This window comes from Haemorhous mexicanus, chromosome 6, assembly GCF_027477595.1.
Source record: "Haemorhous mexicanus isolate bHaeMex1 chromosome 6, bHaeMex1.pri, whole genome shotgun sequence".
In the NCBI taxonomy this organism is placed as follows: Eukaryota; Metazoa; Chordata; class Aves; order Passeriformes; family Fringillidae; genus Haemorhous; species Haemorhous mexicanus.
In genome coordinates, this window is record NC_082346.1 from 9,493,628 (window position 1) to 9,509,935 (window position 16,308).

The 16,308-nt window shown below is 40.5% G+C and overlaps 1 protein-coding gene across 1 annotated transcript in view; it reads left to right on the forward strand.

Annotated features, from left to right (window-relative positions):
• Positions 1-6,334: 6,334 nt before the first annotated feature.
• The window catches only part of SMIM38 (small integral membrane protein 38), a 33,196-nt gene continuing 23,222 nt past the window's right edge, over positions 6,335-16,308 (forward strand). The window contains exons 1-2 of the mRNA XM_059848410.1: positions 6,335-6,428; positions 8,157-8,293. The gene's annotated coding sequence lies outside the window, so the exon portion shown is untranslated. The remainder of the gene's footprint in view (positions 6,429-8,156; positions 8,294-16,308) is intronic.

Below are 16,308 nucleotides of genomic sequence, written 5' to 3' on the forward strand. Positions count from 1 at the left end.
TGTAGTCCATCTCTAAGGAATACGCTCTATTTGATGCTGTTTCAAAATGACCTTGATAAACTGGGGGAAATCACCAAAATTAGTGAAGTAAAAAAATTTGAGATAAATATGCACTGTTACAATTTACCAATACAAGGCAGGAAAAAAGTAGTATTAGGAGAGAAATATTATGGGGCTGGTAGTGTACTGCAAATTGAATGAGCTAACAACATCTGAAAGAGATCAAAAGATAATTGCTTTGCTGTAACTTGTAATAGTACTTCCCTATGTATCTCTCTCTGTCCATTTTGGGCCCTGCATTTTAAAATAAATAGTTGGGGAAAGGTGTTCATTACAGGACAATAACAGAAGTCTTAAGACATATGAAAGGTGTGAGTTTAGAAGAACTTCAGAGAGAGCAATTTGTTCAGATCACCAAGAGACAGACAAATACTTTTAAAACCAATACTCAGATATTTAAATGGGTGAGAGGAGTGAAGTGCTGATGCTGTGTAATTGCTGTGTGCTAGTTGTAGGAGAAGCTGTAGTTTGGATTTGAGGCTGCTCCCTAGCTCCAAGCGCTGTGTCTGGGAGGGAGCAGACTCCTCTTTGCTGGAGAGCTGTTTCAGGAGCGATTTGACAGTCACCTGCTACAGCTTTCTCTGGATATTTCTGAACCTGCCCCTGTGTGGTGGTGGCTCAGCTGCTCCCGAGATCCTGTCCTGCCCACGTCTCTGTGCTTCCACCGGGAACAATTCCCGTGGCTGTAACAAACCTAGCTTTTGTTGTTACAGTGTGTTCTGCTGGGTCTAATGGCTTACAAATGTTTACAGTGTGCAAGTGTTGTACAGGTAGGGATAGCAAAAACGAAATTATACTCCTCCAGCTTCCCATTATACCCAGGAAGATGAGCTTGAGTTGTGTGTGCTGTGTTGCTGATACTTGACCTTGCACTAGCTCCCTGTAGTTCTCCATGCAATTCGCTCTGCTGGGTTCCCTTTAATCTCATTTCTAAAACCTTTAGCTTTTTTGGCAAGAAGGCGGCATGTGTTGTCCTTCTCCCAGTTTGTGTTAGCTCACTGACAAGCCAAGTAGGTCGGATAACTTGATTTTTTTCCCTTGATGAAGGCACTTAGTTTGGGCACTCTGCTCTGCCTGCTACCAGATGTCACAAAATGCATGACATTCATACTTGTCACACTTCAGCTCTTCTTTCAAACTTGATTTGATGAATGAATTCAAAAGGTAATAACAGGGGACTGATGCAGCATAAATCCTAGGAACAACTAGAAAATCTTACAAAAAGGAAAGATGTAGTAATTAAGCTTAATATTACAGAACCTTACCTTACCAAAGGTAATGATGATTAAAAATTAATTTTGTTAATTTAAATAGGTCTGATGTTTCCCTGGATCCAAGGCAGACTAGAATCCGAGGCCTCTCTTGATTTCTTTTCTGCACCCTCCAGACATGCACTCTCTTTTTTAAAAGATGGAATAGATCATGAAGTATCTAAGTGATGAAGTTAAGGTCACAGGAAATCTATTGCTAATTCAGGAATAAACACCAGATCATCAGACTTCCTTAAAGTTCATATTTCATTATGAACTCAAAACATCTTCTATATTTGTAGAGCTACAATTTTCCCAGCATAAAGTGAAAGAAGATGGTCAGGGGAAAAAAAAAAACCCTCAAGGCTGAGCTGGCATTTTTCAAATACTAAGTACATGGGAATATGTCCAGCAAGCCACTGGAAGAGCCACCTATCATTATGTCACCCAAAGAATGAGAGAACAATGTGTATAAAATGGAATCACAAGGCATAATAAATGCTTTTCAAAAGTGTCTTAGTTAACTAAAATTTTTGCAATCCTTGAGGAAAAACTGTATGTGCATTTACCTCCATCAGCTCTGAACTTGTTTGCCAAAGGAAGCAAAAGGATATTTTTGTCATGAGCAATGTATGTTACCCACTATAAGAGAGAACCTAAATGCTGCCTTTGATAGGGAATTCCAGCCATGGATGTAGTTTATTTGCATTATTTTCTTGTCTAGTCCTATACTTAAATTTTTCCACAGTAGTTGTATAAAAGAATGGTTCACTGATGCTGAATTTCTTAACTGTGGGCCAGAGGCAATTGTAGCTTGTCCTTTAATGCTAGAAATTCCTTGTAACAGTCTCAGTCATATTTTTCCCATTAACCAGTGGAGCGGGTGTTGTCTTTGTTCTGTGCAGAGACTTTCATGGACCCCATCGCTGCAGTGAGTGTCTCCCAAGCACTCTTCTGAAAACATCCTGTTCTGATAGGAAAATTATTACTATCCTTATTTTGGAGATGATCAGCTGAGATATTTGGTGATCTGCCCACAGCTGAGCTTGAAATCAGTGGGAGAGTTAAGAATAAAACAACCTGCAGTCCCTGCTCACTGCCTTTGTTAGCACACAATGCTGCCTTCTTTTTATTTTTTTTTTTTTCACCAGCTGTAAGCTTCAGTTGCATGTTTAGGAGATGATGTTAACTTTTCCACATCAACTGGTTTATAGTTTTGTTGCTGCCTATTCTTGTATAGAACTTTTTTACTTTGTTTAAAAGTTGAAAAAAAATCCTGGAACCTCTAAACTTCTAAATCTACTTATTTCCTATCTTATCCAAAGAGGAGGGAGGACTATAGCTGGTTTGCCATCTTATTTATAAATATTTAGTAGGGATGAGCTGCAGCTAGCACATGTGCTGGAAGTTTGTTCAGTGTAAATAAACTCATAGATTCTAGCAATTAAGTCACTACTTCAGCTGTATAAATTAGAGGAAAAATACATCCTAAGCAACAGTTCCAGCGTTCTGTCTGACCTGAAACACACTTCAAAAATGCTTGTAGCCTCATCTTCCTTTGTACTTCTTGTATTTTGTTCTTGGAGGTGAGTAAACAGTCTTTTTCAGAGCTGGTGGGTGCTTGCAACATCATACTGAATTTGGAAAACTGCCCAGGAGGCCAATTGCCCTGCACAGTCTCACTGGCAAAGGATCATCAGCATTTAAGAGGGTGGAGATTCATGTCAAAATAGAAAATTGAGTGCATCTTTTAGACCAAGTTCTGCTGTGTAGCAGGTGTTTGTGTCTGTGTAAGGTGAAATACTACCTCTAATACAACCACAGGTTGCTGGGCTGGATGCCGAAATTACAATTTAATTGTAAAGACTGTTACACAGCCTGTCACATTAGGTAAGACCAGAAGGGATTTTGATTTTTATGCTAAAAATTAGGTTATTGTGTAGGTTTCTGGCTAAAAGCAGACTGTATTTCTCTCCTGGGAAAGAACTGCTGTTTTGTGTCTGCTGCAAAGCTGTAACTGTACAGTATTGAGCTGGGTGGTGGTGGTGCTGTAACAATGGCCTTGTACAAGGAGCATCCTTCTAGAGTGAGCTGGAAGCCAGTCTGGCCCGTAGTGTATTATTAGGTCTCCTTGCCTTTAGGAGTGAAATGGTTCCTAACGTGATGTGCTGACCTGCTGACAGTGTTGGGGTTTTTTTTGTGGTTTTTTGTTTTGGTTTTTTTTTTTTTTTTTTTTTTGGTAGATAAGTACTGCTCTTAGAAAGTAAAACTTGAGTCTTTAATGTGTCTTCCCATACCTATTTAATACCAGTGAGAGTAATCTTGTATTTCACCAAAACTGCAAGTGTTCAGTTCCCGGCATCCTGGATAATTGGTGGTGTCTCTGAAAAGACTTGGACAATTGCAGTAGGAAAATGCCTCCAAAGAAGTTCCCTGTAAAATGAAAGGTGAAGGTGTTAAGCCCAGATAATAACACTTAGATCAAAGTAGCCAGCAGAAGGGGCCAGAGAGGAACAGGTTGTCCTTTAAGCTTCACTGCCTTGTGTGAGATGTCACCCCTCTCTTTCTGTTATCAGATTTCATGAAGGAAGCAAAGCTATTCTTTCCTGATGTAATTCAATCAGAGCCCTCAGCTAGATGATCATCAGGAAAAGCACCTGCCTTCCTTGCTTTAGATTTGGTGATAGACCCCAGTTTTTGATAGGAATTGGTTAATCCATAATCCAAGCATGTGCCCACAGCAACACCTGCCATGCAGGTGAGCTTTTAATCTTATTAATATACAAAATAATATAGATTTTTGTATTAACCTCACATACATACACACCCCATAGTAAATATCACAAGTAGGAAAATTTAATAAAATGAGATCATAAATGTCTAATGGGCTTTTTGTTGGGCAATAAAGTTGCCCACATGTTGTAATTGAGGTCTGAAGTTAACTTGCTTGCTGAGGCCTCTCTAGGGTAGATTACACAGACTAAGAGAGCATATGAAAAAATGTTTTTCATGCTCTGCTTTTCTTCCTGTTTTGTTCACTAGCCTTTCCTCCTTAGCTGTGTCTTGGGTTGGTGCTTACTGTAATATCTACTGCCATCAAACTCAGCACTTTAAAATTGGGCACATGTTTGAAACATCTGCTTATTTGAGACCATCCACAGTGACTATTAACTTTTGCCTCTGACGTTTTCCAAAGCCCTTGGTTCTCTTCTCATCTCCTGAGAGATCCTGACGCAGTCCTCTGGAGATCTGTAAAGGAGGATCCTCTACTTCCTGATTGTGTAGACATTGAAAAGTGAGGTATGAGGAAAGTTTGCGTTCAGGCTTAAATATTCTGAGGCTCACATGTGTGGGGAGCCTGGGGAGCATCCCCTAAGTCAGAGAGATGCAAGAAACTCCCCTCAAAGCTGTTCGACCCCATTGGTTCCTTTCCCCGTTCCTATGTCTGTTCCTATGTCCCTGAGCCATCCCTCCCTGTTCCCTGATTGGATCTCATCTTGGCGCGGCCCTGAGACCAGGTTCACCCCCTGGCCCCTGGAGAGAGAAACCTGGACCCTCCATGTGTGCGTGCCTCTGACCTGAACATCTTCCCAGGCAGCTGAATAAAACAGCTGTGGATACCATGCAAAGGCCCTTTTTGCTTCTCTACCCTGGACTTTACCAGCTGCTGCTCAGGCTGCAACACACTTGCATTGTATAGGTGGACCTTGTGAAATGTAGGTCTGAGGCACCTTACATGCAGTTCCGCACTGAATTTTCATGTGTGTTGTTTCTAATCTGCACAGAGAGGTGCTACCTGGCTTTTCACCAGGCACTCATGACCAGTTGTTTGGGGGAGGGCTACATCTGGCTCATTAAATGAGGAAAAGCTGAATTAAATCCCAGTCCCACAGATAAGATGGTGTCACTGTCATATCATCTGAAAAATCCCTTTGCCAGGATTTCTTCTCCTGGGAAGCTGAGAAGCCTCAGAGAAGAATGAAAACAGTATTATCTCATTGCTTCTTCTGTGTTTTGCTGCTTTGGAATGTGGTTGGAGATTGTTTATCCAACAGGTGGGCGTTTGATTGGCTTCATGTGAATTGTTTTGACTTAATGACCAATCACAGCCAGCTGTGTTGGGACTCTAAGCAGTTGTGAGCTTTCATTATCATTCTCTGTAACCTTCTGTCTGTATCCTTTCTCTATTCTTTAGTGCAGTTTTAGTACAGCATTCTTTTATATAATATAATGTCATAAAATAATAAATTAGCCTTCTAAGAACATGGATTCAGATTCTCAATTCCTCCTTTGTCCTGGAGACCCAGCAAATACCACAGGATGGAGGTTTGGATTGAAAGGTTTGTGACCCATCAGTGCATGTCTGGATCCCACTTGTGGTGGTGTTCAGGCTTAAGTAGAATATGTGCTACATATTGCCATTTGAGCTGGACTTACTAGTGGGGCTAAGGGAGCTCTCTGCCCAGCAAAGGCTGCTTTGCCATTTATGCTTCAGGTCATTTTATAGGGTTGCTGTTACAGTCCTTCTGACTGTACAATATCTTCTTGGCTGCTTAATTGTGATGTAAGGTATGAAGGATGTAAGGGATGAAGGTAGTGGTAGGTTAGACACAATGCTCTCAAAATAATTTTAGAAGAATTAAAAAAAAATGGATTATCTGACCTATCGCAGAAGGCATTGATTCTGCTCTGTAGGTTCCTTGGGGCAGAAATCCTCTTTCTGGAAATTGAGATAGATAAAGGAAAGGAACACTTTCCAGGGAAGAAACTGAGACAAAGTGACTTGGAGCACAAAAAATTCTCCTAGGACTGGGGACTGAACCCCATTTGCCACTGTTACCTCTAGTAGACCTTTCTCGTCAGTAAATTTGACCTAAAGTAGTAATTTTAGTCCTTCTCAAAATACATCTTAATTTGCTACTCTGATGTATTTTTCCCAGCAGTTCTCCATCTTTTTTGTACAGACTGGTTGGTGTTTCATCACAGTTACTGTCCTTTGTGATCTGTTGGCAGTGCTTAAGAAGGAAATTGTGCAGGACTCATCTGCAGAGCTTCCCAGTCACAGACCAGTGTTTCATGGGAGCAACAAACAGTGGAGGTCAGGAGTCTTCCTTTCAGGTACTGCAAGATTGCTTTGAGATGCCAACAACTAAAAGTATGAAAATCTCTAAAGAAGAGATAAAGATTATATTTATTTTATTTTAAAAATGTTTTTTCTGTCCTTTTCTTTTTTTGGACGTGAGAGGTTTTTTTACTCTTTAGCTGTAGTTTTAGCCGGCAGAGGGAGTTCAAGCCCCCATTTTACACTGACGGTGCAGGCTGGGCTGTGTGATCAGCCCTTCTGGATGTACTTAATGGAACATTCTCAGCATAGTTAAGTGCTGGGGCCTGAATCAAGGGGGTTGGAATACCATCTGGTTTTGTTTTTTAATGGGAAAACATAAAAAGGTATGTTTTGAGACCGTGAATTATCAGTAATATGCATCTGTTTGTACCAAGATGTTTGTATCTGTAACACTTCTGCATTGTGCTTGGAATATGAAATTGTAAGGGTAAGAAAGTGGCACTTCTTATAAAGTGCCAAATCCGGGGTATTTTTGTCTCATAGTTAAATACCATTAACTGATAATGAGCCTCAACACAATCTCTGATCTTTGAGAATCCCAGAGAGCAGCAGTGGACGGAATGTTTTGGAAATAACTTCTGTTTTTTAATGCAGTGATCAAATATTCTTGTAGATGCTTATGGGGAGGGGAGTTAGTTCTTCCTTCCTTTTGGTTTTTAGTGTATTATTCTACAACCTGTATGTTCTGGTGACAGGAACATCCTACTACATCTTGTGTGCCAAAACAAGAATGGTAATAAAATAGGTGAAAATAAACCAAGCGCTGCTGGGTTTATTCCTTCATTTAAACCTGTAATTGTGGTTCCTATGTGACAATAAACTCTCAACTGAGCATTCACCCCTGAGCAGTCGGGGTCTTTTATATCAGCTCAAGCTGAAAACTGAAAATGTAAACTACATTTTAAAGTAAGTCATTGTATACTCTGGGCTGACAAATGTTGAATTACACTAATTTGAGCAGATGCACATGTGGTTACCCTAGAATTCTGGACAGGTTCTTCAGAATTGAGCAGCTTGTTCCAGTGTGCAAATACATATTGACAAAAACTACTTGCCTAGTTTCTTAGATTTCCTTAAACTGGCACTATACAAATGTCTATTTTTACTGTAAGGAAAGCTGAAGTGTTCAAACTTTTGAGGACTTAATTATAGGTGGGGTGAACCTAAAGACCCACATGACAGCATTTCCCCTTTTTCACTTAAACGTGACAGGCTACCACTTGTGTTTATACAGCATTGCAAACTAAATTTAGATGTAGGTAGTAAGGACTAAAACAAATTGTGCTTTGTCAGGAGGGCAAAGAAAGGAACTGAGCAATGAAGGCAGCACGGGGAGTCAGCGTGTCTGGCATTGACACAGCACTGCGAAATCAATGCTTTGATGGCCTATAAAGCCTAATAACAGCTGTGTGAAAGGTCTGCTGTGCTTAGCTGGAATTATCTCTTGTGCACAGGAAAGCACATTGTAAACCAGTAAAAATTAACTGCCACAGCACAATGATGGTTTTGTGACTGGGAATTCAGATAAAGTTTTGCCGCTGTTGGCGGAATGATGAAAAGGACTGGGGCCATTTGCATACAGGTGAGGTGAGGTGGTGATGTCCTGTGATCCCCAGAGGCCAAGGCACCACAGGTATGCAAAGTGCTCCAGCTCTAAGTGCTGCCTTTAATTTAACCTGTTTTTTTTTTTTTTTTTCTTTTTTTTTTTAATCTGGTTGTAGATTAGGAGAAAAGGGTCTTGGGAAAGGAACAATCCCGGGAAACGTCATTGGGTGGCAGCAGAGTATTTACCACTTGCCATGGCATCCCAGCAAAATAAAGCCAGAAAGAACTGCAGTTCTGCATGTTTGTGATAGAGGTAACTGCAGATGACATCTCAGAATGGTATTTATGGTGAGACAGCCTTTTGTGTTTTAGACACATGATTTCTCTCCAGAAGTGTGTTTGCATGTGTCTATGTGTCTGTGTATATATGTAAAAATATATGTATTTATATATAAACATGCAAATGCATGTAAACCTAAAAGATATGTGTCTGCAGGTGAGGTTTGCTTTGTGATAGTGAGTGAGGAGCTTTATTGTGATGACTGCAGTTACCAGCTCCCAGATTAGATCCTATATCCCCAGCAGACCAAGCTTGTTCCCAAGAGATACATCTGTGAGCTGGTGTGAATAAAAGCATGTTAAAGTTCTTAATTAATTTTTCTACTAGAAAGAATCAAGTGGGTCTGTGAATGTTGCCAGAAGAAGTGATAGTTTTTATTAGTAATTTTTGGTTTTCTGTAGTAAAAATATTACAAACAGGACAGTACTTGTTATCCTCTTAGGAAGAAGCTAACCTCTCCCTATTTATTCTTCAGTGTGAGTATTTGCCTTTTTGGATAATGTCGATAGTGCTTGAAAGGCTTTGAAAATCTGTCCTATAGTTAGATCTAGGAGCTAAGAGTGTTTTGGGTATGTTCATTTTGGTGAAGAGAGAGAGCATTTGGTTTTCTTTGTTTTGAGTTTTCCTTTAACACCTCACCGTGTAGCTCACACAAAGGATTGTGTCATGGCCATAAGGGGAGCACAATCTGCAGCAGGCATACATACAAACATGGCTGTTTCCTTTATGGACTTACATCTTTGTTAGCTAGCTTTTTGAAAATTGTTTGTGAGTTGCTGCTATTATAAGTAAATCTCTTACTTTCCAGCTGTCCATTCTGCTGTCACCACAGTGGAAATGCCATCAGTCTCCTACTTTATGGGCAATGTCACTGCAAATGTGGAAACTCAGTGACTGGAAAGAATTTAGTGTCTTTCTTTTGCTACTTCTCCTGGGAATAAGAAAGTTATAACTGTCCCCATGGACTTCCTTCAGGCATCAGGGACAGGTTGGCTTTGGGAATTGTTTGTCCCTGAAATTGGGAGGGAGCTCTGTGGTTCACTGCTCCTACTGAGCACTGGATGTCAGGTACCAATCCTTACAGTCTGGCCTGAAGATCTTGCCTTAGTAATGCTGAGGTTTTTCTGAACTACACTGATTTCTGTTTGGTTCAATCCAAAGGCCTGCAGTCCACAGAAACAAGAACAAGCTCTGATCAAGCACTGCCCTGTTTTCAAGCTCTCACTGAGCTCAGGATTCAGTGCTTGCTTCTGTATCTCCAAAAGTTATGGTCTTGCATGAGTAAGAGGCAGCATTTTCTAGATCCCAGCTCCCTGGGAGCCCTAAACCTCTGTTTGCTGGTGGCATGTGGCCTCTTCAAGGAATAAAGGCTTTTGGCTCCTGCAGAGCTTAATAAAGCCTGTTTTTATATTGCATGTGAGTACTGTTGGGAACTCTCTGAAGAAAGGTATCTCTAAAATTATATTGCTATTGCAAGAGGTTCTCAACTGATGTCTCAACTTCTAGTGACTAAGATATCAGATGTCCCTTGTCTTGAAAAGCTTGGAAAACTAGGCAAGAATCAAAGTGAGAAAATAAACCTGTTCTGTCATAGGAAGGTTCCTTGTATTTGGACCAGATGTCATGAAATTATTTCCTTAGGTCATCTTGGTTCTATCTGCAGTGATTTAACAACAGTGAATTGACTTCATTCCTGAATTTTTCTCTTATTAGTTATACCCTTTTTAGTTGTTGCACCCACACAGCTCTGGTATTGTCTTTATTTGCCTATACATGGTTGAAATGTCCCCTTATGCAGTGTTCCATTATTTGCTTCCATGCTTTGTGTACCTTTTGCAGAGCTTTAAGGTGGAAGACAGGAAGTTACAGGAATTGTGGTACTGCAGGTCAAATGTACAAACTGTTAGGCCACCCCACTTTGGCTCTAATGTCTAACCTAGGAACACAGTCATCAGTGTTAATGTGATGGTAGAAATAACATCTGAGCTTTTTATCGGTAGGGAATTGATTAAAAGCCACTTTGGGATTATGGTGGAGGAAAATGTTGGTGACTAATGAGAATGTCCAAAAGAAAATAAGAGAATTTTGCTACATGTACTGCAAATGAAAAAATGAGAACAAAGACACTGCTTGACAAAAGAGGCTGATACTGGAAAATCTTATTTTATTAGAGAAATCCATTTTACCTGTTCTAATACTGAAGTTTCACATTCTGTTCAAGGCTCTGTGCTGCTTCTGTCTCTTTGAGGCATCAGCTCTCTAAATCTCAGCTTATAACCCTTAGTTAATTAATAGTTCTTTGGAACATACTGCCTCTGGCTTTCATTTTCTTCACATTCAAGGATTTGCCAACCTGACTGCAGAAAAATCATGGTGCCTGTTGTCCTGTGCCTATTTTGCATGCTGACAATGGGAAAACTTGGTTTTTCCCACAAGTTTGCAATGACATCCTCATCTTCTGTAGAGGTTACTTCAAGAGGATAGCCACCATTTCCTTCCAGTTCAGCTTCCCCATGTGTAAGATACTTGATGGCTTGGGTAGTTCGCAGGCTGATAATTCCATGCGTACCTGTTTCAAAGGATGTATCTTAAGGCAAATCTCCAAGAGGCATAAAACCATCATGTTAACAAAATAACACAAGGATCTGTAGGTCAGCACTGACTGTAGAGCCCTTACAGCCTCAGTGACTGCAACCAAAAGCCACTCCTGTCAGTAATGCTGGCAGGAACTTCAGGAGGTGTCTTTGGATCTGCTGTGCATTTGGCAAAAGGGCATCCAAACCTCACATGTTTAAAAAGGTTGAATTTTGGGCTCAATGACTTGCCCATTTTAAAGAGAGTTTGATTTATCTAGAAAGCTTCAGAATGTGCAATTAGGAAAGACCCTACATAAATTCTTGAGCAAACAAAGAGGAGAGAAGGTACCACCATTGTGAAGGAGGGCACCTCAAATCATCAAAATGTTCAGTGCATTTTTGGGACACTTTGTTACAAATTAGGGGTTTACCCTCTTTTCCAGAGTACCACAGACCTCTGGAATTTCATCTGGCCCTATATAAAAGGAAATCATTATGTATTGTTCATAAAATAGTGTTTCAATCCTTTTGTCTGTTTCCCTCCAGCAGAGGGCTGAAGGATTGATCACCTACTTAATTTAGCTTGAATTCACAGCTAAAATACTCAAACTATGCTGTTCCTGCCACAAACCAGAGTTTGTCACTCTGTGCTATCTGAATGCATGTTGGGGGCTGCAAACCATGCTGAGCCTGGAGGGCCATCCTCTCCAGAGCTGAGTAATGCAGCAAAATTGTTGGATGTCCCTTCTCAAAGAAGTGTGGCCTTTTGAAGCATTACTGTTTTACTGCAGAGCTGCCAAGTGGATGCCTTTCTGGAATGTGCAGTTTTGAGCTTTTTAGATCTTCCTGAGCTTTCTGGTCTGTGTGAGGGATGATGATTCAATAAGGTGGCTGTAATGGCCCATCTTGATGTGAAACTGAGGTCTCCACAGAAGCCTTGGCTGATTGCTCAGTACACATTCAGGAAAGTTCTCCCACTCTCCTTGTTGCCTGCCCTGCTGAGTTGGGTTAAAAACAGAACTTTTTTTTCTGACAACATAGCCAAAGGTGGAAACCTGAGCTCCATTTTGGCATGTCAGAATGGGTTAGTTCTTGCAATAACTCCATGCTTTCCCCCTAATGGAAAGACTGAGATTCTGAGTTCCCACTTCCTTAGGAGTGGTAGAAATTCAGCTGCTACTCTGCAGAATTTGTGGTTAAGTTGCCTTTGTGCTGTTCTGGAGAAGAGTGAATTATTTCTTCATTCTAACTCCACTTAAAGGTCGGAAAGATTTCTTCTGGTTTAAGTGGCCTTTGGTCAGGCCTGGCATGTGTTCTGTAAACAACAGGGACTGTCCCTGTGGCTTTTATTGACCCTAAAGCAAATTTTCAGCTGACACCAAGCTCAGGGTGATGACACACCTGAGGGATGGGGTGCTATCCAGAGGAACCTGAGTAAGCTCAGGAAGTGGGCCCGTGGGAATCTCATGAGGTTTAGCAAGACTAAGTACAATGCTGCACCTATGTGGGTCAGGTTAGCCCCTGGTACCCATCCAGGCTGGGGATGAACAGATCCAGAACAGCCCTGCAAGAAGGATTTGGGGGTGCTGGTGGGTGAGAAGCTGGACAGGAGCCAGGAATGTGTAATTGCAGCCCAGAACATAGGTGGCTTTCTGGGCTGCTTCGAAGGCACTGTGGGCAGTGGGAAGGGGAGGGAGGGGATTCTGCCCCTCCCCTCTGGTGAGACCCCACCTGCAGTGCTGCTTCCAGTTTTTGGGTCCCAGCAAAGGAAGGAGATGGAGCTATTGGAGTGAAAGGTAAAGCAGCACCTCTCCTGTGAGGAAAAGCTGAGAGAACTTGGATTGGCTAGTCTGGAAGAGAGAAGGCTTTGGGGTGATTAACTGTGCCCTCCAGTACCTGGACAGAGCCTGCAAGAAAGATGGAGAGAGACTTTTCCCAAGAGCTTGGAGTGACAGGACAAGGCGGAATGGATTCAAACTGAGAGTAGATTTAGATTAGATATTTTAAAAAAAGTTCTTTATTGTAGGGTGGTGAGGCCCTGGCACAGGCTGTCTAGAGAAGTTGTGGCTGCTCCATCCCTGGAATTGTTCAAGGCCAGGTTGGATGGGGCTCTGAGCAACCTGGGACGGTGAAAGGTGTCCCTGCTCAGAGCAGGGAGCTTGGAATGAGATGATTTTTAAGGTGCCTTCTAACCCAGATTATTCTAGGATTCTATGATAAACTCAGATTGGCGACATCCCTATAGCCTAAGCTCTTGGATTTTCCAAGAGCTTTGCCACTGAGAAAATGTAGTACATGGTTGCTATAAAATTATCAGTAAAAAAATATTTAGATGCTAAACATGTTCAGAATAAATTTTTAAATGTTTTTATGGGTGTTTTCCTGAGTATTTTGAAATATTTCTACATTCAATTATGGTCTTTCATAGGAAAATTTTTGCAATTTGAATATTCTTCTAATTGTATTCAGGTAGCTCAATGAAAAGGGTAACTGTGAACAGGTAAAATTTACTCCGAAGTACCCTGAAAAGATACATGAACGACACTCAAAAATTTCCACCTTGGTTTAATATTTCAGAGATACGTTGAATAAATGTAATTCCATTTCATGCTATAGAAATTGTTTAAAATACTTAGTTTTCAAAAGAACTGGTGATTTAGGTTCTACAACGTTTGGCATATTTGTTATGTGCTTTCCTTTTGCAAAGATGGAAAAATATGATTGATATCACTCTGGAGAGCATTTACCTAGGGCAAAGGCAGTCTCTTTCTATTCTCAATTTCTTATGGTAGTGCCTTAAGGCTGGTTAAGATCCAGCCTGTGGTGTGTGAGTACACAGAATTGTAACTAATCCCTGTCATAAAGAAACTTTAACCTAAAAGGCAGCATGAAGAGAGGGCAGAGAGAGAAGTAAAGATATAATAAAATAACATTAATTGCAATGTTTTGTTTTCCTGTTGAAATAAGGTATGTTCTGGGGGAAAATGTGAGGATTGGTGGAGGAAAGGAGCTGGCTGAACCTTCACAGGAGGTAAGGGATGTTGGAAGGAAGCTGAGGTAAAAGACTGAGACAGGAGGGGAGAAACATGGCTCTAAACTGGATGCACAGGTGTAGTATTGTCTACAAGGGTCCCAGGATGAGGGAAGAGACAAGAAAGTTGACTTTATGTATCAGAAGGCTTGATTTATTATTTTATGATAGATAATATATTAAAACGATACTAAAAGAACAGAAGAAGGGATTTCATCAGAAGGCTAAGCTAAGAATAGAAAAGGAATGAATAACAAAGGCTTGTCTCTGGCCGAGACAGTCTGCACAGGTGATCTGTGATTGGCCCTTAATTAAAAACAACTAGATGAGACCAATCACAGGTTCCCCCTGTTGCATTCCACAGCAGCAGATAAGAATTGCTTACAGTTTGTTCCTGAGGCTTCTCAGCTTCTCAGGAGGGAAAAATCCTAAGGATAGGATTTTTCATAAATCATGTTGGTGACACACAGGGATGAGTCAGAGCCTCTGGATGAGCCCCGACTTTGGAATTATTTCCTTCCTGTTGAGAAGCGTAGGGTGTTTTACACATATATTTCTGTGCACTCAAGAGCAGACATCTGCATGAGTGTCACTTGTGGTTTCTCAGGAAGAATACCTGTTTGAATATTTAGCAACATTCTTATCACTAGGTTTTGATGCAAAGGTTATAAAGCCTCTTCAGGTTTTCTCTGTTCCACGAAGCATAGCAACAACTCTGGATTCTGAGATCTCCAAATCCTTTTTAAAGCTGGATGCATTTTGTGTCTCTTTTCAGACACGAGCTATTTCCTGCACAAAGTTCACCACTCAGAAATTAATTTGAGATGTGTGAGGATTATTGTTTTCAGTATATCAAGTGTTATCATCTAACCCCAAAATTTTGATTAATCTCCTCCTCATTTGTTGATCAGGAAAAAGGACAGGAAAGTTGGGAGCTGCCTTGGTTTTTAAAACCCAAAGCACACAGAGGCCTGTTCTCTTTGCAGTAGCATCTCTGCTGAAGTGCTCAGAAAAAAACCGAGGGGTGAAACACTATATATCTTTTCTTCCTGCAGCTTGGAGATGGGTTTGGAAAAGGTTGGGTTTTTTTTTTTTTTTTTTCATTTAGCTAGGAAAGTTGATTGTATCTAATAATGCTACCTCTAATGTTTCATTGTAATCTTATTTTAAGGAAATGTTGGGGCATTAAGCATTTTTTCCCACAGCAATGAAACAATGTACCTTTCCCTGCCAAAGATCATATTCACTTATATCCTCTTCATTTCTGTAGCTGAAAGGTGAAGCTTGGAATTTTTCCCGTAGCCTGGCTGCCAATTTGCCATCATTGATCATTATCAGGAGCCATTTGGCTAAGGTGTCTCAGGTATAGCAAAGCATGTTCTTGCTGTGCATGATGTATTTATATATACCTCTATACTTAGGTCAGGTCTTGGGGTCCTGCTTGTACTGTTTTTGGAAGGCTTTTTCACTCCATACCTGCCTGTAGTTTGCTAAGAGGTAGCTCTTATGAAATAATTAAGTCCTAGTGCAGTTATTGGTTAGGGAGGTGGGTGTGGTGAAGCACGAAGAGTTTGCTAGCGCCCACACCATAAGCAGACCTAATTGAATCCCTTGGCACTCTGTGGAAGTTCAGCTGTTGAATTCAATGAGAGGAGGTGCCTGCCCAATGCTCTTCTGACTTAATATTCAGTTCTGTGCCCCCAAAATGTTGCCATGTCTGTTAAGAAAGTGAGGAGATTTTGTCATTCACATAGATTTGGTATAATCCTCGGTTAAGTAGGAATAAAAAAAAAAAAAGGGGAGAGAGATGAGGTTGGAAGAAAGAAAAGCCTGTCAGCAGCTATAACTTCAGTTGCAAATAAATCAGATTTTTGTCATGTGAAGGTAGCTGACAGTATTTATTGTTTTAGGGTTTACCAGTAAGTGACACTGCAAGAGCTCATCACGTCTTACACAAATGCTGTAAACGCTTTGCATGCTGATTTATTTCTAAACCCAGAATTTCATCCCAAGTGGGATTTACTTTTTTTTCTGTGACAGCTTAGCACTTAGACTCGGCATCATGCTTTTCATCAGTGCCTTGTTTTAGCAGTGTAGCTATTAAGCTGAGATACAGGAACAGAAGGAGTTTTAAAAATTCAATTGATCTTAGTAGTTTGTGATCCATCTAGTGATGCTTGTTGCATGTGTTTTGAGTTTTTAAATTCTGTTTTATTAGCGTTACATATAACATATGATAAATTGTGTTAAGATCATTTTTATTGAAAGTAAAATAAAAACTGGAAATTTTTCTCTTAGTCTAAGGTTTTATAACAGCTTGTTTATTCAAAGTATAAATTCAGAAACAGATTTGTCTTGTACTTTAATAATAGCCTCAGAAT